Source organism: Saccopteryx bilineata, chromosome 6 (genome assembly GCF_036850765.1).
Source record: "Saccopteryx bilineata isolate mSacBil1 chromosome 6, mSacBil1_pri_phased_curated, whole genome shotgun sequence".
NCBI classification, from domain to species: Eukaryota; Metazoa; Chordata; class Mammalia; order Chiroptera; family Emballonuridae; genus Saccopteryx; species Saccopteryx bilineata.
The window spans coordinates 76,559,032-76,582,514 of NC_089495.1; positions in this window are offsets into that span (position 1 = coordinate 76,559,032).

Below are 23,483 nucleotides of genomic sequence, written 5' to 3' on the forward strand. Positions count from 1 at the left end.
GTCACTTCTAAAAGCAACCTGTGTGAAGTCATAAGCAGGATATAAATTGCTAATGTTATGAACTACTTCATCTACCCTTAAACATGTAATTTGGTCATTTACCAAGAACAAAACTGCCAAAAAACACTTCCAATCTTGGGCTTTGAAGTAGAGTCTAAAGTTTCAAGTCCACAGCTCAGATGCACCTTCTGGGATGCTCATTTTTCCGCTACAGGTCATTTTTTTTTAAGTCTCTGATTCATCTACTCCAAACTGGGCATCTAACCGAAACCACATATTTTGGGTTCCTTGTATATACTTTCCTCCCTCTATGCTGGCCTTCCTTAAGTGACATAATTCACAATAGTTAGCTGTGGCTTTACTAATGTCTATTTAACTTCACACAATGCAGAGGTGTGCTCAGGAGCAGGTCCCTCCACTTCAGACTTTTCTTCACTGATGATTCTTCTGAGACACTCTGCACTGGGCACAATGATTATGCTGGTGAAGGGCAGTTGTAATGAACCATATTTGAGAAAAGCCCACTGAAAAAATTAAACTCACAAAGTAAGACAGAGTAAGCAATAAAAAAAAAATTCAACTGTTTTTGGAAAGACTGGCTATCCACCAAATCCATTTCCTCCTGGTGGCACATATAGAATGCAATTGTCACCTTTCCTTACAGTTAAATTTTACCACAAGACTGAATCTTAAGCACTGGAATGTGGTCAGAAACAGGTGTCCCTCGTGTAATTCCCATGGCGTTCTCTCACCTGGAATGGAGATGACCCTCCAGGGCACATCCCTGACTGTGTTCTATAGAATAGATCCATGTGCAGGTGGCAGCCTGGGGTTCATGATCTATCATTTTAAGGTAAGCCACTCAATGGGAAAAGCCACACCAATTGTTATATCAGGTAAAATAAAACTTTTAATTTGTGCTAAACTTTCTAGGTGAGAAAGTTAGTCTGTCAGACTCCAGTGTTGTCTTAATTAATACAGAAATTTGTACCCTGAAGTAAAATGTTTCCATAGCAATAATTTAAAATATGGGACGTTACTTTAGTGCTCAGGTGTTGGCATGAAACTGATATCAAAGAAGACTTGGAAAACAGAGTCCCACATTATGCACTGGAGGACCACTGGCCAAGATACATCTGCTTCCAGGGTGGCTAATACATATGGACCTTTTGCTTAACAAAACAAACAAACAAAAAAACAAACAAAAACAAAAAACCCATAAAAAACAAGCAAAAAGCAAACAAAACTTGCCTTAATGCTCTAGAGATGAAATAAAAGGAGGTTGATTCTAGAAAGGAGTCAACACTTCAAGAAAAAATGGCCTGAAGAAGAATTTTTTATTTTTATAGCTTTTAACCTTAGAATAATCTTCAGGGGGTGATGTGTAGATTGACTGAAACTCTGATAAAAAACTCCCAGTCTTTCTGGGATGAAGAACAAGTATCTAGGTTTTGGGCAACTGTAACTGCTGTAAAGTTAATAGGAATTCGGAAGGAACAGATCCTGAAAGTTGGAACCTCAAATTCTGCATATCTACTGTACCTAAATATCTGGCTATCTTCTGCACCATACATGGGGAAGGTGCCAAGCAGCATAACTAATGATTAAAAAACTGAAATGTTATTTTTAACTCCTACCCAAGAGAGCAAGTGTTCAGAAAAAGGTGGGGTGGTGGAGAGGGATCAAGATTTGTCAAAGTAATGTGATAATATTCAGACTCACTACATAAACTATTTAAAATATCTAGTATACAGCCCCAAAATACTCAAAATGTAAAGAAGCAAGGAAATATAATTTGTTCTTAAGAGAAAAGACAATCAATAGAGACTGACTCTGAGATAACCTAGATGCTGTATTTAGCAAACAAGGCTTTTAAAACAGTTATTATAATTAAGTTCATAGAAGTGAAAAAAATATGATTAAAAGGTACTTAAAAATCTCTGCAGAGAAATTAATACTATAAAAGTGTCTGTGGAAATTCTGAAACTCAGAAAAGTATCTGAAATTTAAAATGCACTGGGATAAACTTAACAGCAGAATGGAGATGGCAGAGTAGTCACTGAACTTGAAGACAGATCAGTAATAATTAATCATTCTGAAAAACAAAAGAAAGATTTAAAGAAAATAAAATTTTTTTCAGAGACCTGTAAAATAATATTAAAATGAAGAACATATGTGTAATTAGAGTTTCAGGAAAAGATTAAAAATATGGCAGAATAAATACTCAGAGGCCAAAATAATGGCCAAAATTTCCCTAAATTTTGTAAAAGACATCAATTTGCAATCCAAGAAATTTGATTAAGTCCAAGAGAGATAAATGCACATATAACCACACTTAGGCTAATCAGAATCAAACTGTTGACCAAAGAAAAAGAAAACACCTTGAAAATAGCCAGGAAAAAATGATACATTACATACAGAGAAACAACAATTTTAGTGACCTCAGACATTTCATCAGAAACAATGGAGACCAGAAGAGATGGTTACATCTTTAAAACACTGAAAAATGTGGTAGTGTATGTGTGTGTGGGGGGGAGGGTGACAGTTGTGGGGAGAAGTTAAACCTCTCAGCGAATCCTTTAAAAATGAAAGCAAAATTAAAACATCTTTAGATAAAAGTTAACTAAGTAAAAGTGCCCAGTAAAGCCATCATCTATGTTGAACTGGAAGGCAGATCCCACGCCCACAATGACCAAGACCTAGCAGAAGTGGTAGCAGTCAGAATAATCAGGAACGCCTGTTCTTGTTATATTCTTTCAGCAACATATTGTAAGAAGAATAAAAACTCAAGAGAGAGCTGGCTGGTTTGCAAGCAACAATGAAAGAGAATAGGAAAAGCCCAGAAATTTAAGACTTTTAGAGGTTAAAGCAGCTAGCTGAAATTTGAGTGAGAAATAAAATGCTATTTCACTAAGCCACTGACATTTTTAGATTTTTCTGTAATAGCAATTAGATCTATCGTAATAAAGCAATAATAAATATCTTTCATTTGCTGAGTGTACATTTATGGGCATGGGTAAATCAGGGAAAGTTTACAAATTCTAACTTGCTTATGCCACCTAATTTTTTGACACTATTCTATGGTCACTTAGTACTTATGAGAATTGGACAACTTTATAAAATCTTTTAACAATTTTCTTTTCAGGTTTATGCTCCTATACCCCTTTTAAAAATCACTACTCTGTACAGAAAGAGTTTAATATATATTGTTGATATAAATACAATAAATGAAAAAGGCAACCTATTAGATCTAAAATATGAGCAAATAACTATTAAAAGATGGGCTTTTTATTTCATTATTACCTACATAGTAAAGGGTGTTTTCTTATAGAATTGCTAATGATATTTAGACTAAAAATGGGTGCCCAACTTTCTAAAACAGTCATAAAGATTTGTGTAAAAAGTAAAGGAATAAACTGATTTGTTCATACAATTTCCTTCTTCAAATAAATTTTTTATTCAAAAACAATTTGAATAATAAATTGTTCAAATTATTCAAATGAAATAATTTTTTGAAATTATTCATGACTATTTTATTTCTTTAAAAGTATAATTATTTATTTTAAAGTACAGTGAATAATCAATTTTATTCCCACATATTCTCTCCTCTTCTAAATAATACAAGTCCTGGATCTTTGTGAAAAAAAAACTAGCTCTCACTTTTAGCATCTATAAAGAACTTTCTCCAAACAGAAACTTAGTTGATCCTCACTATTCTGTGAAGTACATAAGCTAGAAAATATTGCTACTTATGTTATAATAGAGAGAAGTATAGTCTCGTCACCTAATAGGGTTCTAATTTTTAGTTAATCAAATATCACCAGGTGAGTGAAGTGTCTGAATTCATTATAGACAGACATAAAATAGTTTTATATTTTTTTATAATGACTCCTCCTTTGTCTACCAGGCAGCTATAATAGCTCTTAAATCAGGTCTAGTATCAAGAGCTAATCTAGTGTAAAACCTCAATTTCACCTCCTCTGACCTCCCTGACTTAAGCTTTGCCCATGCTAGAGGAAATTTCCTGGGAGGGAGTGTACCGATGCTCCCTTATGGTCCTAGCTCCTCCATGTTAGCAGGAAGAAAAACTATGGGGAAAAGCCTTTTCCAATAAGTGGAAATACAATCTTTTGTGCTGCTCTTGTTTTAAATGTTCATTTACAGCCTGTTGGTGACAGATATGAAGTGTTACTGATTTTTTTTGTAAAAACCTTGTGGGTTTTCCAACATGGGAGATGTGACTGTGCCATGACGCCCTCCACTCCTCACTTTTAGACTACATGCTGCTGAACAGTGCTGGACATGTGCAAAGCCTCTGGAATGGAGGAGAGGGCAGCAAGGCATTCGGTGTGTGCAGTGCAGGTACAAGGGGGAATCTCTTGTCCCTGACCTAATTACAAGTGAATTGAACAAATAAGGGTTTTCCTAGTGGACACCAGCTGCTGCTAAGTGTTGAAACATAATTTCTGTTTGAGCTAAAATTCCCAAATTTTCAATGCTAAGATGTTTTGATTCCTTGTAAAATACTTTAGAATCTTTTTAAACATTAAGCTGAAGTGTTAAACTAAAAAAATACAAAATCTTCAAATATATCCTATAATGAATAAATTCAGAAGCAGTAATTCATAAACACTATATGTAGAGAAAATTTAATATATATATATGTCATTATCAACCACTGGGAAAATTATGTCTGATATACAAACTTAAAGAGAATGTATTTTGTTATATATAACAATTATTCCCAGAATGGGAAAAATAAGCATATATAAGATGTGCAATAAGATCAGTAATGAATTCATATTTTAAGTCTTTTAATTTTTAGTTAATACTTAACAGTAACTACTATTTATAGCATACCTTTATGGACCAGATATGTAATTACTATTTCACACTGAATATAACTCTAATAATTTGTATTACAGTTTTGTTAACAAAACATTCTCATCTCCATTTCCTCCCAAAGATTGAATAGAGCTTGAACAAGGTCAAATATTCTAATGAGTAGCTCAAATTAGGATTTAAGTTCATGTTTTCTGACACAAACACCATGTTCTCTGACCTTTCAAATACTATTTTTACTTTCAAACACGTTAAACGAGACAGCTTGTTCTAAAGTGCATTTCAGTTTTTGCACACCAGTTTAAAAATATTTATTGAAAATATTTTGCTCAGCTAGGCAGCAGGCAAATGAAGAATTATTGAATAGATTATAGTTGAGTGTGAAATGCTCTACCACTTCAGTTAAATATGAGCAGCCCATCTAAGTGTGGGTTTCATTCCCCCCACTTGAGAGGAGCCCCCACCAACATGGAAACAGCCCACTGTAAAGGGCCTGGAACTTGCAACCTGGAGGATGGGAGATGAATCTTGGCATTGTTATTCACTATTTGCATGATGAGATTCATCACTCAAAACATGAATCACATCATTTGTTAAATGATATTATGAACACCTAACCTATTTAAAAGTTAAAAATAGCAAACATAAGTCACCTAATATGGTGCCTGACACATCACATGGTATGGTAGCCCCTTAATTAATAGTAGATATTATTATTGATATTATTTTATTATATAATGGTAAGCTTTTGCTGCATAATTAAAATGCACCCAAACTTCACTGTTTAAAATAAGAAATTTTTTTAAATGATTTTTTTGGATTGGCTTGGCAGATCTTTGAGGCCAGCTCATCTGGGATTAGGTTGTCCAAGATAGTTTCACTCACATTTCCAGTAGTTGATATCCTTATTGGTCTGGGAGACCCTTAATTTGGACCCTTAATGTTACTCTTTTGCTCCCTATGTTTGTTGTTTTATGCTCAAGCAGGCTTATCTATACTTCTTCACATGGTAGTCTCAGGGGTCCAAATAGGAACATGAGAGCAAGCCCCAATATGCAAACACTTTCCCAGCCTCTGTCCACATTGTGTTTGCTAGTTATCTCATTGGCCAAAGCAAATCGCCAGGCAGATCACAGAAGTCTAGAGTCAGTATGAGACAGCACTACCAGAGACATGGATAGAGAGTTCAGAATAACTGGTGGACATTTATACAATCTGCCAAGATCTCTAATTGCAAACTTTCTTTGGAACTCATAACACAAAACCAGCATGTGAGGCTGCTTCATAATATAGCATTTGTTTTGTTTAATCCATCTCATTTGGCATGGATATGTTTTATTCTCTCATTCCTGATTCTAATTTCCATCAAATAATGTTATCCTAAGGTTGTAGTATTTGAGTGTGCCCTTCTATATACCTACAACTAATTGCTTTTGGGAAAAAAAAGGCAGAGAACTAATGGTTTTCTACCTGAAATAGTTAAATATAAAATATCTGACTTTAAAGCCACAGTACATTGATAAAGCTTAAAGCATTTCCTTAATATCTATTGCTTGTGACTATTCTATGAGCCTTTTTGCTACTTGAAGAATGGCATTCCTGCACTGTGGACAGCAGTTTTGCTCAAAATAAGTCATCCTGTCCTTGACTGCCATATACTAGCACATTCTCTCACGTATAGTTGTTTGTTCCTTCAGCTTTCTACTGATTCAGGGAATTCTTCAAATACATAATCAGTCACTCATGCTCACCCAACATCTTATAGCCTAATTTAAGCTACTTTTAAGTGTGCTTTATTCTTCTTTCACTAATAATCCTAATGTGTCTGAGCCCAGCAAGGGCGAATTTTCAATATTTTACAACCAGGCTGCTAATAGTTTTGCCAACCAAATGTTATGAGGAACAATGTGTGAAAGGTAAGAACAGAACTCAGCCAAATAACTAAATGGGGCATTTATAAGTGTCCATCTAGGTCACATAAATAAGAATAGACATTTCCACATCATGTAGCTGAAAAACTATAAAGCATCCCGTTTCAGACAAAAATCAACTGTTTCTGTCTCCTCAGGGATACAGTGACATATGAATTTCAGAGACAATTTTAAAAAGAAGATTACCAGCTTTCTGAGCATGATATAGTTTCCCATAGCTCAACTAGCAAACGTGGTCTTAAATAAAAACTGGCTTCTTTCTAGAAGATTGCTACATTATTTATAGTCTCTGAAACAGTGATGATTTTCTTTCATATCGGTTTATTTTAAATTTTGAAGCATTTTTCTCGGAGCAGGACCTAAGCTTCCCGTGTTACCTGAGTTGATTTAACTCCTGGTTTGTGCAGTTGTAACCATTGCTTAGTGTGGGAATCCCTAGGGTGCTTTGAATCACAAGAGATCCATCAAAGGAACTGGTCACAGGAACAATAAAAGAGAAACTAGTCTTGGTATTGTATGACCCATCAGGGCAACTATCAAGACAAGGCAAATGTCTTGCTGCAGCCGCCAGAGCTAAGCACCCTCCATCTCACCCTCTGTCGTCTTCAGTGCTGCTCCTGGCCTGTCGCTGAAGGAAGATGTTGGATTTGTCTTCACTAGGTCACTCACCTTTATTATCCGTGCTGTTTTCACCAGAAAGGCAGATATGGAACATACTCTCCCTAAGAGTGTTTTAATTCCTTTAAGGGACTCCCAAACAGGTTAGCCTTGCTCTAAGTTTGTTTTTTTTTTTTTTAAAAACTGTCTTATTGATAAGAGTGTGGTGGTTACGGGGGGGAGGGAGGAATGGGAGAGGGATAGGGGTGGGGAGGGGCACAAAGAAAACAAGATAGAAGGTGACAGAGGACAATCTGACTTTGGGTGGTGGGTATGCAACATAATTGAACAACAAGATAACCTGGACTTGTTATCTTTGAATATATGTATCCTGATTTATTGATGTCACCCCATTAAAAAAATAAAATTATAAAAAAAAAAAAGAAAAGAAAGACTACAAAACAGTAAAAAAAAAAAAAACAAAACAAACAAACAAACAAAAAAAACCTGTCTTTTGCAGTCTTAATTCCTCTCCTGGGTACAGACCTCCAGCCTTTTCAAGATCCCCAATATTGTTTATTCTAAAGACTCAAAGCTGAGAATGGTTGTTCCTAACTTCACAACGTTATCATGCAGATTAGCCTTGAACTCTGCTGTACCATTAAAAGCCAAGCAAGTGTCTCACTCATTTTTTTTTCAGCCATTAATCTCTAAGACAGTCTTATAGGTTAATTAAAAGGCCTTTTATTCCTTTAGTAATTATATTCCATTGGATGAGACTTTAAATGGACTCCTTACTTTTTAGCAAAGTAAGGCACACTTGGGCTTCTTTATACATGTTTCACTAAACCCTACCTGTATCTAGATTCCGTTCTTTCCTTCCTCCTATGTAGTACATCATTCTCATTTTCTTATACATTCATATCTTCTCACAACTTTTCTCCATCACCTCATGTTGTTCTTTTCTCCCCACCTGTCTATTTGCTATTCCTCATGGTCCTATACTAATTTTGGTTTCTTCTCCCTCCAATCTTATTGTCAGTGCCATAATATCTTCTTTTCTAGAGAGATTTATTTTACAGTATATCCTCACTTTCCGTATGTGAGTCTATGTATGCATGACCGCATATGGAGCATGTCTTAATCCATTCAGGATGCTGTAACAAAATGACGATAGATTAGGTGGCTTAAACAACAAACATATTTTTCGGGCTAATAAGTTAAAGATTAAAGCACAGGCAGATTTGCTGTCTGGTGAGGGTTTGTTTTCTGGCTCACAGTCTATGGAACTCTCTGAGGTCTCTTTTATAAGGGTATTAATCCCATTTATGAGGTCTATGCCCTCATGTCCTAATCATCTCCCAAAGGCCCCAACTCCTAATACCATCATATTTGGAGGTAAGATTTTAACAAATGTATTTGGGGAGGACACAAACATTCAGTCTAGAATAGTGAAGATGTGCAGGTGTGCTGAGAATGGATATGATAGGAAGAAGAGACCATGATGGTGGTCACTGAGGCAGAAATCTACCTCACGGTTTTTATGAGTAAGATTATCTGTGTATTCTTAACCCAAAATAGTACAATGAACCTACATTAGCAGAATATAAGAGAAAGGGATTTATTCCTTTCAGCTGTAACTCAGAGTCATTAAACATTCAGTGAAGCATGTATTTGTCCTTTCAAAGTTCTTAAATAGAGAATATTTTGGATTATTTTAAATACATAATTTATTCAACTAATAATTACTTAATGATTCTTGTAAGGAGATTTTTATATTATCTTGCTCTCATATTCTATTTTCTCTTTATTTGGGTAACAGCATTACCTGCCTGATCTGTCATGTACATTTTCAATGAGGCTCCCTGAGGTGGTTACAGTGCTGAATAAAGAAGCTGTACATTTGTACTACACAGTCCTTGCTGATTTAATGAGAGCCATGCTAGTGGGACTAAATCAAAGCTCTCATTTTTGAAAGGCTTTGATATTCAGACATTCCTACCAATTATCATGTTGTTGTTGACAAGACAATGAAATATCCAAGATAATGTTGGTTAAATTTACTTTTTACTGAAGGAAGAGGACTAATGTGGACCCAGCTATTATGTTAATTTTTAAAATGGTAAAAATTTATGGAGAAAAAAAAAAAAAGGAAAACACCTTTTAGCCTCCATTGGAAATAAAACATATCTATACTTTGATTTTTTATTTTATTCAAACTCAACTTGGTGAAACTCAGCAGGGTAGTGCTAGGGACATTCTCTAATTTCCTGTTTTTATACTTCAGAAGCATATTAAGCTTTCTGAAGCATCAATCAGGAGACAGATCATCAATTTTGTTTTGAGGTAAAAACATAACGTATTGCCTTTTTATACTTTTTGTGTTTTTCTTTTTCTTTCCTACCTTCTACCTGCTGTTCTGTTTCTTTTTTCTCTTCTCTGTCAGATTCCACAATTGCTACATCCATCCTGCTTACTGACACTCTGTCCTCTCATTCCAAGATTTAATATTGAGGTCCCTATATAGTTATCTTATATAGTTATCTGGTCATTCATGTATTCAGTCACTTAGTTCTTCATCAAATATATGAGTATTCATGGTAGGTGAGATATCGGTATCAAATTTGTATTTATGTCATTTGTGTACTTTTAAGAAGTAAAAGCACAATTATTTTGTAATGTGGTAGGCATATAGCAAACACCAGCACAAAATCATTTTTTACCATGGGAAGTTATCAAAAGATGACAACAATGAAACCAGGAGTGATACTATTGTTGCTGGGATTATTTGCCGTTTTTCCTCCCCTGAAAGCTGGTCTACAAGTTTGCTTCTATGAAATAAAAAGGGGTCCACAGCTTCCAGATTAATTTTAGTTCCCAATGGGCTCGTTTTGTTATGAGCTCAAGTGAGCTGGGAGTGAGAAAGCAGACTAAGCTGTCACGTGTCTGAGTAGCCAATTAAAGCAACAAGTGAAAAATGAAAGAATTAAAGCCCTTAGCCACTTACTGAGACGGTATAAGCAACCAGAGAAAGCAGTGACACTTCCTGTTCCATTTCTTCTCCCAGAATGGTGCATCAGTTCAGAATCAGGTAGACCAACACAGACATGGGACTCATATCACCATTGAGGGAGCTCCAAACAAAAGGTTCCAAAAGTTTTACTAACTCTGGGATCATGAAAAGGGCAAAGAGAGGAAAAATACTGAGTAACTGACTCAGAGTGTGGAAACATGGTTTCAAAGTTTTTTCCTTCTCCCAGTAAGGAGACCTCAGCAGAGACTCATGGACACCTCAGATGAAGAGACCTAGGAATAAGAGTGCCTGCTAGGAAGGCAAATGTGTGAAAGAGCAGGAATGACCAGAGGGACTAAATCCTTGACTGAAACTCCCTTCAGAGCCTGTAATGCATTAGCAGTGCACCAAGTCTGGTGTAGGGAGGGACCTTTCCCCCTGAGACCTGCCAGGTATAGCTGTGTCATTGCCTACGCTCAGGCCTGAAAAATCACAGGAGCCGGATTCTTGACCTTTTATTTTTCATTTGTGGCCTAGAATATAAAGAAAAAGCAACAGAAGCAACATTAGTGGGTAGTTTCCACTAAGTCCCAGAAAATGGAGGAGAAAGGAAGCAGGAAGTTTAAAGGATTGTGATAAAGCATCCCAATCCCAATACCACAGCATCAATAACAATATGCTAATTTAAAAAAATTGGAAAGTAGATATTTTTTCAAGTATCCAGACACAAAGACATAAAAGATTTCAGTCTCTTATTGAAATCCTTGTTCTCCTCCCCCCCCCACCCCGCCTTTTCACTGCAGCAGATCCTAAACTCTTGAACTATTTTTTTTTTTTTCTGAAGCTGGAAACGGGGAGAGACAGTCAGACAGACGACCGCATGCGCCGGACCGGGATCCACCCGGCATGCCTGCCAGGAACGACGCTCTGCCCACCGGGGGCGATGCTCTGCCCCTGGGGGGGGGGGTGTCTCTCTGCCGCGACCAGAGCCACTCTAGCGCCTGGGGCAGAGGCCTAGGAGCCATCCCCAGCACCCGGGCCATCTTTGCTCCAATGGAGACTTGGCTGCGGGAGGGGAAGAGAAAGACAGAGAGGAAGGGGGGGGGTGGAGAAGCAAATGGGCACTTCTCCTATGTCCCCTGGCCTGGAATCGAACCCGGGTCCCCCGCACGCCAGGCCGACGCTCTACCGCTGAGCCAACCGGCCAGGGCTCTTGAACTATTTTAAGCAATAAGTTTTCTGTTAAATTCTATGTTCTCAAGAACAGGTGGCATGGATGGTTGGAAGCATGTGACATCATAAAAAACATAAATTTTTGGAATTAGGGCTGCAGTCTTGACCGAGAATCTCTCTGAGTCTTGGTTTTCTCAACTATACATTGAAGACAGTAATACTGAGTTAATACCTACATGTGCTAGGGAATAAAGGAGACAAAAAATTTACCTATCAAAACTCACTTGATTATTTAAGGGTAATATTTGCTCTACCTCCTTTTAATGACAACTCCTTACTTCCCAGAGTATCCAGTAAATAGTCATGTAAAAATTTTCTAGTCATATATCCTGAGTGTAAGTGGTAAAAAAAAAAAAAAAAAAAAAAGAGAGAGAGAGAGAGAGAGAGAGATAGAAAAAGAGGAGAAAGGTATTTGTGATCCGACTTTTCATCCCAAATTGAAGAAATATTTTTCAGAATTCAGATTATGAGGTCTAGTTATCTTTAGACTATGATTGAATTAAAATCGTTGGTAAAGCCTGATGACATCACCAGTGACCTGGCTTTAGAAGCACTAAAACACAGGGTACAACATTGTCCCTATGTATAAATCGAAATAAAAATATACTAACTTGTAAAATAAATGTAGTAAAATCTAACAGTATTTTTTTCTTTTACCTAGAACTTTGATGCTTTTTAAAACACAATATTAAATGCCAAATTCTTTTTAAAAAAATTGTTTTTGCTTTTCTTGGTGCATGGGTACGTGGTTGGTCTTCTTAATTGGAAACTCAACCAAGGAAAGGCCTAGATATTTTCCCTTAACTTTTATTTCCGCACATTCCACTCCAGCAGCTATGCTTAAAAGTTTATTACTGAAAATCCTAGTGCAATTCTGTTTTCAGGCAAAACTGAGTAACAGACACCTTCTATTTCTCCCACCAAATACAAATATAAAATCAACTGTAAATTAAGAAAACAGTTATAGGGCCCTGGCCGGTTGGCTCAGCGGTAGAGCGTCAGCCTAGCGTGTGGAGGACCTGGGTTCGATTCCCGGCCAGGGCACACAGGAGAAGCGCCCATCTGCTTCTCCACCCCTCCGCCACGCTTTCCTCTCTGTCTCTCTCTTCCCCTCCCGCAGCCAAGGCTCCATTGGAGCAAAGATGGCCCGGGCGCTGGGGATGGCTCTGTGGCCTCTGCCTCAGGCGCTAGAATGGCTCTGGTTGCAACATGGCAACGCCCAGGATGGGCAGAGCATCGCCCCCTGGTGAGCAGAGCGTCGCCCTATGGTGGGCGTGCTGGGTGGATCCCAGTCGGGCGCATGCGGGAGTCTATCTGACTGTCTCTCCCTGTTTCCAGCTTCAGAAAAATGAAAAAAAAAAAATGAGAAAACAGTTATAACAAGGGATCCAAACAAGGGAGATAAATAGAAATATAAAGTAGAACTGAATTAATAAAAGAAACAAAAACATAAAAAGAGCTAAAAGGAACAAAGAAGAAATGGAACCAATAGAAACCAAATCACAAGCTTGTCAATCTAAGGTCAACCTTATTATTAACCTCATTAATTGTAGATGGACTAAATTCCCAATTAAAAATAACAGATTGTTGGATTAGATTAAAAGTATAAAGTAATTTACTTCCTTATGAAATTCACTTCAATTATAAAGACACAAATAAAAGGATGAAAATATAATTTAACACTAATCAAAAGAAAGCTGGAATAGCTGTATTATTATCACATAAAGTAGATGTCAGAGTGAGAAAAATTTCCAGTGATAAACAGGGACATTATATAATAATAAAACAGTCCATTCAACTGGAAAATATAAGAAAAAGAATTCTAAATATGCCTGCATGTAAAACAAAGCTTCAAAATGCATAAAACAAAAATTAATAGAACAGAAAGGAGAAATAGACTAATTCAAAATTATAACTAGGTAAGTCAACATTCCTTTCTCCATAATACACGAAGCAAATAAAGAGAAAATCATCATAGCTGTAGAAAAACTAAACACCATCAACCAAATGTATCTAACTGATGTTTACAGAACACTCCTCTCTCCATGCTAAATGCACATTCTTTTCAAGTGCACATGGAACATTCACCAAGATAACTATATCAAGGTCATGAAACAAAGCTAGAATTTTTTTTAAAAAATTGATATACAAAATATAGCCTCCAAACATATCACAATTAAATTAAAAATAAATAAAAATAAAAAATAACAGGTAAATTTCTAAAAAATACTTAAAAATTACAAATCACATTTATCAATAATTCATGATATTATTATAATTTAATAATATAATTTAAAATATTTTAAAGTAAAATTAAAACAATATATCATAATATGTGAGATGTAGCTAAAAGATCACTTCAAGAGAAATTTATTATCCTAAATGCATATCATAAAAAGGAGAAATATCACAATTAACAAACTAAGTTTTGCTTTGAGAAACTAGAAGCAAAAGTAATATAAACTCAATGTAAGAAAAAACAAAAAAATTAATAGATTTAAAATGAGAAAACAATAGAGAAAAAAATCAAACCAAAAGCTGGCTCTTTGAAAAGATGAACAGAATTGATAAGCATCTAGCAATACTTATAAAGAAAAAGAAAGAAAACATAGATTACAAATACCAGACTGAAATAGGAGAAATCAATTTAGACCTCATAGACATTAAAATAAAAATAAGGAAATTCTATGAACAACATGATACATATAAATTTGACAACTTGGATAAAATGGACCAATTCCTTGAGGACCACAACATCTAAAATTGACACAAGAAAAAATAGGTGCCTTGACTTATATATAATAGTCATTATATATAAATTAGACCTTTTCAGAATTAAGAAGTTTTGCCCTGTGAAAATCATTATTAATATAACAAAGACCATACTACAGAGTAGGAGTAAATATTTGTAAGTCACATATTCAGAAAAGGACTTGTATATAGAATATTTTTTAATTCTCAAAGCTCAATATTAAAAAAGCATCAAAAGCTGAATATAAAAAAAAAGGAGCAAAAGACTTAAACAAACGATTTACTAAAGAAGATATTATGGTGGCAAATAATCATAGAAAGGATATTCAACTTCCTTAGCCATTAGGGGAAAAAATAAATTTATTTTGGGATACCATTGATACTAGTACACACCTATTAGAATAACTCAATTTTTTAAAAATCTGACAATAATAAGTGTTGAGGAGGATGTGAACCAATTGGAACTTTCACACATTGCTGGTAAATTATGGACTAAATATTTATGCCCCCGCCCCAATTCATATGTTGGAGTACTAATCCCCTGTATGGCTATATTTGGAGACTGGGTTTCCAAGAAAGTAATTGAAGTTAAATGAGCTCTTAACAGTGGACCTTTCTTTCACTCTTCACCACGTGAGGACAGTGTGAGCGGGCAGCTGTCTGCAAACTAAGAAGAGAGCTCTCTCACTAGAAACCAAATTTGCTGGAACCTTGATCTTGGACTGCTAGCCTCCAAAACTGTAAGGAAAAAGATTCTCTTGTTGAAGCTATTTTGCTATGGGAGCCCAAGCTTATAATGCACAGTAGTAATTAAAAAAGAAATAGTGCAGCCACTCTGGAAACCAGTTTTGGCAATTTCTTGATTATAAAGTTAAACATACTCTTACTATGTTGCCCAGCAATCTCACTCTTTGCTATTTATACCCTACAGACATGATAAGTTATGTCATAAAAAACACTTTATATATACCAAAAACCTGTATGTAAATAGAGCTCATAGTAGCTTTATTCATACTTGCTCAAGGCTTGAAATAACCCCCCCCAAATACCTACTCAAATGGTAAATGGATAATTAAACTGTGGGACATGAATACAATGGAATACTACTCAGCAATAAAAAGAAATGTACTATCATTACACAAAATGGCATGAATGAATCAAAGACAATGATAAATGAAAGAAGTCAGTTTCACCAGGTTATGTACTGTATGATTTCATTCATATGACATTCTGAAAAAGTCAACACTTTAGTGATAGTAAATAGATTAAATTTTGTAGGGATGAAATATGGGGAAAAGTGGGGCTATAAAGAGGCATTATGGGGGTGTTTTGGGGGTAACGAAACTGTTTTGTATCCTCAGAGTGATAATATTTCCAGTAAGCTATGTATATGTTAAAAATGTATACACTTGACCTCAGAATTTCACTCTATGTTAACTAAAAAAATTAAGGAATTCCATCAATAATAAGCTGTGATACGTATTACTAGTACTTAACAATATCTTTGACTCCTCTCCTTTTGGGCCTGATAATTTCATTTTTCCTCCCCCATGGTTAGACAGTCCCATGTGGTCAATGAGATGCAAACGGAAGTGACATGCATTATCAGGCAAAACATACAGGATTTGAAGAGGGATCTCCATATGTTCTGCTGCATATTCTGAGAAAAGCTGCATGTTCCAGATTGTACAATTTTAACATAGTGGGGCCTTCATCAGCCTGGGTACCTGAGTGACTATAGACAAGAGACATTCCTACCTCCAACCTTGCCACCAATTGTAAATTTAACATGAGAGTAGAACAAACCAATATGCCACTGAGTCACCCTGCCTAATAAAGAAATTAATAATACAGTTTTGAGTACCTGTGTAACAAAAACCTAAAACACTTCACATTAACTTGGCATATGTCAGCAGCAAATAAAATAACATCAGAGGCTACAATAACAAGACATTAAATAAAAATGATACTTATTATATATAACTCATAAGGAAGACAATATATCTAATGTGTCTGCAGTTCTCAACCAAGGCAGGTTTTGTCTCCCAGGAAATGCTGGCAATATCTGCAGACATTTTGGATTGTCAGGACTGGAAGAGTGTTAGTGATAAAAAGCCAAGAACGCTACTAAATTTCCTACAAGGCACACGATGATCCCTCACAACAAAGAATTTTTCAGTCCAAATGTCAGTGGTGCTCTGGTTGAGAGACTCTGGTCTTGAGTCATTGAAAAAAAAAAGACTGAGGCCCCGGCCAGTTAGCTCAGTGGAGGAGCGTTGGCCTGGCTATGTGGATGTCCTGGGTTTGGTTCCTGGTCAGGGCACACAGGAGAAGCACCCATCTGCTTCTCCACCCCTCCCCCTCTTGCTCCTCTCTCTCTCTCTCTCTCTCTCTCTCTCTCTCTTTTCCTCCCCTCCTGAGGCCATGGCTCAGTTAGAGCAAGTTGGCCCAGGGCGCTGATGATGGTTCCATGGCCTCCGCCTCAGGCGCTAAGAAAATGGCTCCCATTGCAATGGAGCAAGGGACCCAGATGGGCAGAGCACTGCCAGGTAGATCACAGTCAAGGCTCATGTGGGAGTCTTTCTCTCTACCTTCCCTGCTCTCACTAAAAATAAAGAAAAAGAAAAAAAAGACTGCTACTACCTGTACTTGTTAAGATATTGCAAAATAAAGAGGAAAGCAATGAATGGTTTGCAAGCAGACATGACCAAGAAGAAAGATTCCAGCAATCAAGATTTTGTAACATTGGAAGGCCTACTGCTTTTAAATGCTAAACGGTACTAGATAAAATTAAAAATTTAAGCTTAGACTTGGAAGATTAGACTAAGGGTTTGGCTTTCACAGATCTAATGTTGAGAACTCTTAATGCATAAAGATATCATAGGTGAAAAATTAGACTGTGGATATAACATCCAATAAAACCTAACTGTGGGTAAAGAGACTCAGGAAAAAGATAAGATTAAGGGCATACATTTTCCTTAAAAGACCACTATCTAATACTGAGAGAGACAAAGGAAAAATATCCAGCAAATCCCTGACATATATGTCAAAAAAGAAAAAAAAAATGGGGTTTTACTTTTTGGAATTTGAAAATGACAAGAATTAAAATAGATGATCTGATAAATTTTGTGACATTAGTAACACAGAGCTGTTAAAACCTAGGGAAAAACATCCTCTGACCTATTGAATATTTAAAACAACTCAAGTTCCCAAACTTCCTTGAACAGGATGTGTACTAAAAAAGTTGTATGACCCTTAATGTGACCATATTACCCAATATAAACTTCTAGGGTGGTCAATAAGAATAAAGGCAAATAAAAGATAACTTGTATATTTATTTCAAAGGCTCCAGACCAAGACAAATCACATTCACACCTGATGTAAGGACTGTTGTGAATCGCTCAGAAATCTGAGGGCTTGAGTTTCAGTACTATGACTAAATGAACCTGAGTTGCATCAAAGGAGGAGACATGAGTTCTCTTGGAAGTTTTAAGGAGGAGATAAGTGTGTTTAACATGTGATAGGGGAGTCAACTTTATATTTAGTGACTCAAAGACAGAGTCTGGTAGACATGTGACTCAGGCTGAAGCACAGAAGAACAGCATCTCCCACTGTGATGACTAATTTGCCTGTGTGTTCTAGATGTTACAACCACAAAAGAATGAATTCTGCAGTAGACTGGATCTCTTGGTGACTTTATGGATCAGAGACCTCCCTGGCTGTTGCCCCTGCCAAACTACTATAGAAATATAGCATGATTAATGTCCCAACTAATATACACTTCTACCTTTATTTTGGTGTAATAATTCTAGTAAACTGAGAATCACCTTGACCAATCACACCACAATGATGTCATTGAAAGGTAGCTGATGAAACTAGCATATTACTGAAACAGAGAGCTCAATTAGGTCACCTGAGGGTGACACATAGAAAAACCCTTTCAAAATAATGTTATAGTGCCCACATGCCATAATACTAACTGTTCTGCCCAGGACCATTTTCACTACAAGCTGAAACTCACAGAGTAATTCTTTCCCATGAGGTAACATGAAGAGAGTGACTCATGGTACATGCCAGTACTCACAGTATAGGTTCACATTTTAACTTTTAGGTTAAACTTAATATGTACCAGCACAGCTCTGCTAGTAGAAGGGTTTTGTACCTCTGCTCTTTCATCTGTGTTAATTCTTCAAGTCCTGGAGGGAAAGTGAAGGGAAAATCATAATCAGCACCCTTTCTGGTAAATATTAATTTCTACTGGTTGATGTGAAGAACTTTTTTTTTTTCATTTTTCTACTGCTGGGTCTGGAACTGTTTAATAATTTCATTTTGATAGATGGAGAGAAGATGAACAAATCACAAGATTTATATTTTCAGGTCATATTTGATAGAATCAGAGACCTTTTACCCTTCTATATACTGCCTCAAAAAGTCAAATAAGACCAACATAATATGATTTGGTTTCTTCAGACTTTGTTAAAGAAGCTAGTTTTGATAGATAAAACTGTATTGAGTTGATTTTTCTCATGAAACACAGCTTTAAGACAAATTCACAGATCAAAGGCTACATGAAATATAACATATCTGATTTTCTTTCATGAAAAATTTTGTTATGGTGTAGGTAACGTAAACAATCCGCATGAAATACATAAAATCTTGACAAGTTAACTCAACAAGGCAGCATCCTTAAAACATTTAGCCAGTTTCCAAGATTTATGCACTGGAAATAACTATCCTACTGTTAAGAATTGAGAGAAGAGGTAACAAAGACACGTTTGAAAAGCTTATCTCAACACTGCCTCTTTGCTATCCCCGAGTTCTAAAATCAAAGAGTTAGGATTAAAGGCCTAGTCTCTACTGGTGGCCTAATAACAGTTACTCATTTGAAAATCTGATAAAATTGGTATCTACCAGAGTAGGGAAATAAGTGGTTAGGGAACACAGTGGGTGGATAACTTTTACCCTGCCCATCTGTTGATAGTTTCCAAATTTTAAATATGTAAATATATTATCTAAACAAAAATTAACTGAAAAGTAAAAATTTTAAAGAGAATGAAATTAAAACATATTTAGTGTAATTCAACAGGGCACTAGGCATTGTCCAACACTATGTTCCATACCCTGAACTGTGTTGTTCATTCTGCACTTGCCATAATCCTCCTCGCTGAGACCCTGTTTAGAAGAGTAATTTCAGGATTGAAGTTAGGTAAAAGTGTGAGGCCCACAGTCCACAGAATGTGGGTCTTTCTTCCCTCTACTGCCCCATCTCTTCTTTCTCACTCTTCTTGCCTCCTAATTCTTCTCTCTTCTCATCTCCATCTGTTCTATAACTTTAAGAGTTCACACTCAATGGTTACTATGTGCCAGGCACTGTTTCAAATGCTTTGTATTAAATATTTAAATTTTAATAGCAGCAAGTACACCAAGTGAAGGAAAGTTAAGTAACTTGCTCAAGATCATACAACTAGTAAATTACAAAGCTAGAATTAAAAAATGGGCTCAGAGTGTTGGCACATAACCATTATGCTATGCTGCCTCTTGTAAGTCAATCTTATCAACTTGTTCTTTTGTTCAAAAAAATAATAATAGCTGCATTTCTCCAGAAAGACATAAATAGGCATTTTTTTCTTTTATTAATTTTGATTTTCCTTGCTTAAGAAAATTCTTCCACAATAAGTAATAGTTTCCTTTTTAAATCTGAAAAAAAAGAGAGATGACGTCAGAGTAATGGCGCTGTAGGGAGTGATACCGATAAATCTCCCCAAAAACTCATCAAGATCTTCAACCAGAAACAGAAAAATCTATCCTTGGAGCCTCCAGATGTTCCGCAATACACGCAAAGGGATGGTTGAGCAAAAAATTGGCTAAATATATAATCAAACCCCAAAGGAAATAGGGAGTAAGAAACACTCCGCCTTCCTCACTAACCTAAATAGGGCTGCTTTCACTGGGAACTGAGAGTATAGGAACTAAGGTGGGCAAAGGGGTGAATAGATCCAGGCCACAGTACAAATGGCCGAACCAAGCTGTGGCACGGAGATCCATGCCGAGGAAAAACTGTGCTTGTGGCAACCCAGTCAATACAAGCTAATGCTCGCACCAAACCCAGACAAAGAAAGACAAGTGGGGCAGCCATTCGCCCCAATCTCCTGGTCAGCGCACGCAGATAGTGGGTGAGAGATTCCTCCTAGAGCCCCGGGAGTGGGTGCCCGTGTTACCCGACAGAGAGGCAGAGTCAGAGGCCTTTGTGTGGGCTGAAAGCAGAATCTCGGGGCCACCCCAGCACCCTGAAAAAGCCATGCACAGGGAGGGAGCAAGAGCTAATTTCAATGCTGAAACTTCTCTGTGCGGGGGGGGGGTCTCACTTGGAGTGAGAGATGGCCGGCCTGATATCCTGGTTGGTGCACAAGGAGAGTGGGCAAGAGATTCCTCTGAGCACGTCGGGAGTGGGCGCCCGTGTTCCCGGACAGAGGGGCAGAGTCAGGGACCTTTGTGTGGGTCGAAAGCAGAATCTCAGGCCACCCAAGCACCCTGAAAAAGCCGCACATGGGGACGGAGGGAGAGCTAATTCCAATGCTGGAACTTTTCTATGCAGGTGGGGAACTCATTTGGAGTGAGAGGTGGCCTGCTCCATATCCTGGTCTGTGCGCACAGAGAGTGAGCAAGAGATTCCTCTGAGCACCCCGGGAGTGGGCACCTGCCTGTGTTACCAGACAGAGGGGCAGAGTCAGAGGTCTTTGTGTGGGCGGAAGCCCTGCCTGATTATGCTAGCAGCTCTGACTGACTGAGCCTTCCCAGAGCCCTGTGCTGAGTGGGAATAGAGTGAAGATTTGCCAGCTCTTTGAGCCTCTTGCTCTCCAAGCAGAGGCAGCAGCAACCCCATAGCTGGATTATCAGGCTACTAATTCAGAAAGGAAAGATTAGGAGAGAGTCTCTGGGAACACAGACTTTCTCACTGTTGGAGCCTACAAATTCTAATGACCCTCAACTGCCAATGAGACTAAAGCCCAATATATAACATCGCCATAGAGATTTATCAACTGCAAACGTCTACTTAAGTGTGCTACAGGGGCAGAACCCAGAGTACAGAGTCACTGATCAGAAAGAGGGAGAGAAAAGAAAAAGCCAGAAGATAACCTCTCAAAATCAAGAATAATCCACAGACTTTATAACCTATCCCATTTTATTATATTTGTTCGTTTGTTTCTCTTATCTTCATGTCTTGATTACTTTTTTGCTCTTCCAATTTGGTCATTTAATTCTCTGCCGGTCTTACTCTCTCCTCTCCTTGAACTACACTACCCATAAGTGTTACATCTCCCATTATCTTTTCTTTCTTCTTCCTTTCTCTCTATGAGGGTTGCACTCCAAAATCCTTAACTCTCTCTCCTTTTTTTTTCTTTTTTCTTCTTTTAGTGGTTCCCTTTTTTTTTCCTCTTTCTTTTCTCCCTCAATATTAGTTTCTTCCTTTCTCCTTTACGTCTCCTCTCATTCAATCCTCAATAACGAACAAATTATCTTATCTGGGACTCAAACATAATTATTTTTGTGGCATTTTGGGGGGTTTTTACTTTGCTTTTTTCACTCACTAGCAGTGCCCAAACCTGGCTCTCCATTTTATCTAGTTCTTGTTCCACTAAATACAATAGTAATTTTTTAATTTTCCCCCCAATTTTCCTGTTTCCCTCTTATTCCTCTCATCAATCTCTTAGTCAACCAACACCTAAAAGCAAATCATTTTATTCTTGACCCAAATTTTTTCCTTATTTGCATTTTGTGGGTCCATACCCCCTTTAATGCCCCTTTATTACTTCTCCCCAATTCAGGCCCTCCATTATAGGCATTGTTTGTTCTATTTAGTACAATATAATTCACAGGTCACCACAAAATTTTCTCAAGAAGGAGGGGAGAGGAGAGGAGAGAAAAAAAAGGGGGGGAATAATTTTTTTTATTTTTAATTTTTTTAAAAATTCTTTTCTACTTTTTATTTTTTAAACTATTCTTTATGAATTCTCTTTAATACTATCAACAAAACCACTCTCAGATGCCATTAAGTAAGAGAAAATCAAATATCATGGATACAAAAAAGAGGTAACAGATAGATTAGAAAAAACCTATGGAGAAAAAATTTAATATATTGGAAACCTTGGAGCTAAATGACAGAGAATTTAAAATAGAAATCCTAAAAATACTCAGAGATATACAAGGAAACACAGAAAGGCAATTTAGGGAGCTCAGAAAACAACTCAACAAACACAAAGAATATATTACCAAGGAAATTGAAACTATAAAAACAAATCAAACAGAGATAAAAAAAAACTCAATTCACGAGCTGAAAAATGAGGTAACAAGCTTAGCTAATAGAACAGGCCAGATAGAAGGTAGGATTAGTGAAATAGAAGACAAGCAACTTGAGGCACAACAGAGAGAAGAAGAAAGAGACTCAAAATTTAAAAAATGAGATAGCCCTACAGGAATTATCTGACTCCATCAAAAAAAATAACATAAGAATAATAGGTATATCAGAGGGAGAAGAGAGAGAAAATGGAATGGAGAACATACTCAAACAAATAATAGATGAGAACTTTCCAAGCCTGTGGAAAGAACTAAAGCCTCAAATTCAAGAAGCAAACAGAACTCCAAGTTTTCTTAACCCCAACAAACCTACTCCAAGGCACATCATAATAAAATTTGCACAAACCAACAGCAAAGAAAAAATTCTCAAGGCAGCCAGGGAAAAGAAGAATAAAACATATAAAGGAAGGCCCATTAGATTATCATCAGATTTCTCAACAGAAACTCTACAAGCTAGAAGAGAGTGGACCCCAATATTTAAAGTCCTGAAAGAGAGGAACTTTCAGCCACGAATACTATACCCATCAAAGCTATCCTTCAAATATGAAGGAGAAATAAAAACATTCACAGATACAGAAAAGATGAGGGAATTTATCATCAGAAAACCCCCACTTCAGGAATACTAAACGAGGTTCTCCAATCAGATATAAAGAACAAAAAAAAAACAAAGCCACAAGTAAAAGCTCCAAGAAGAACACAATAAAACCAAATTTAAACTGTGACCACAACAAAAAAGAAAGGGGGGGAGAGGATGGAGATTA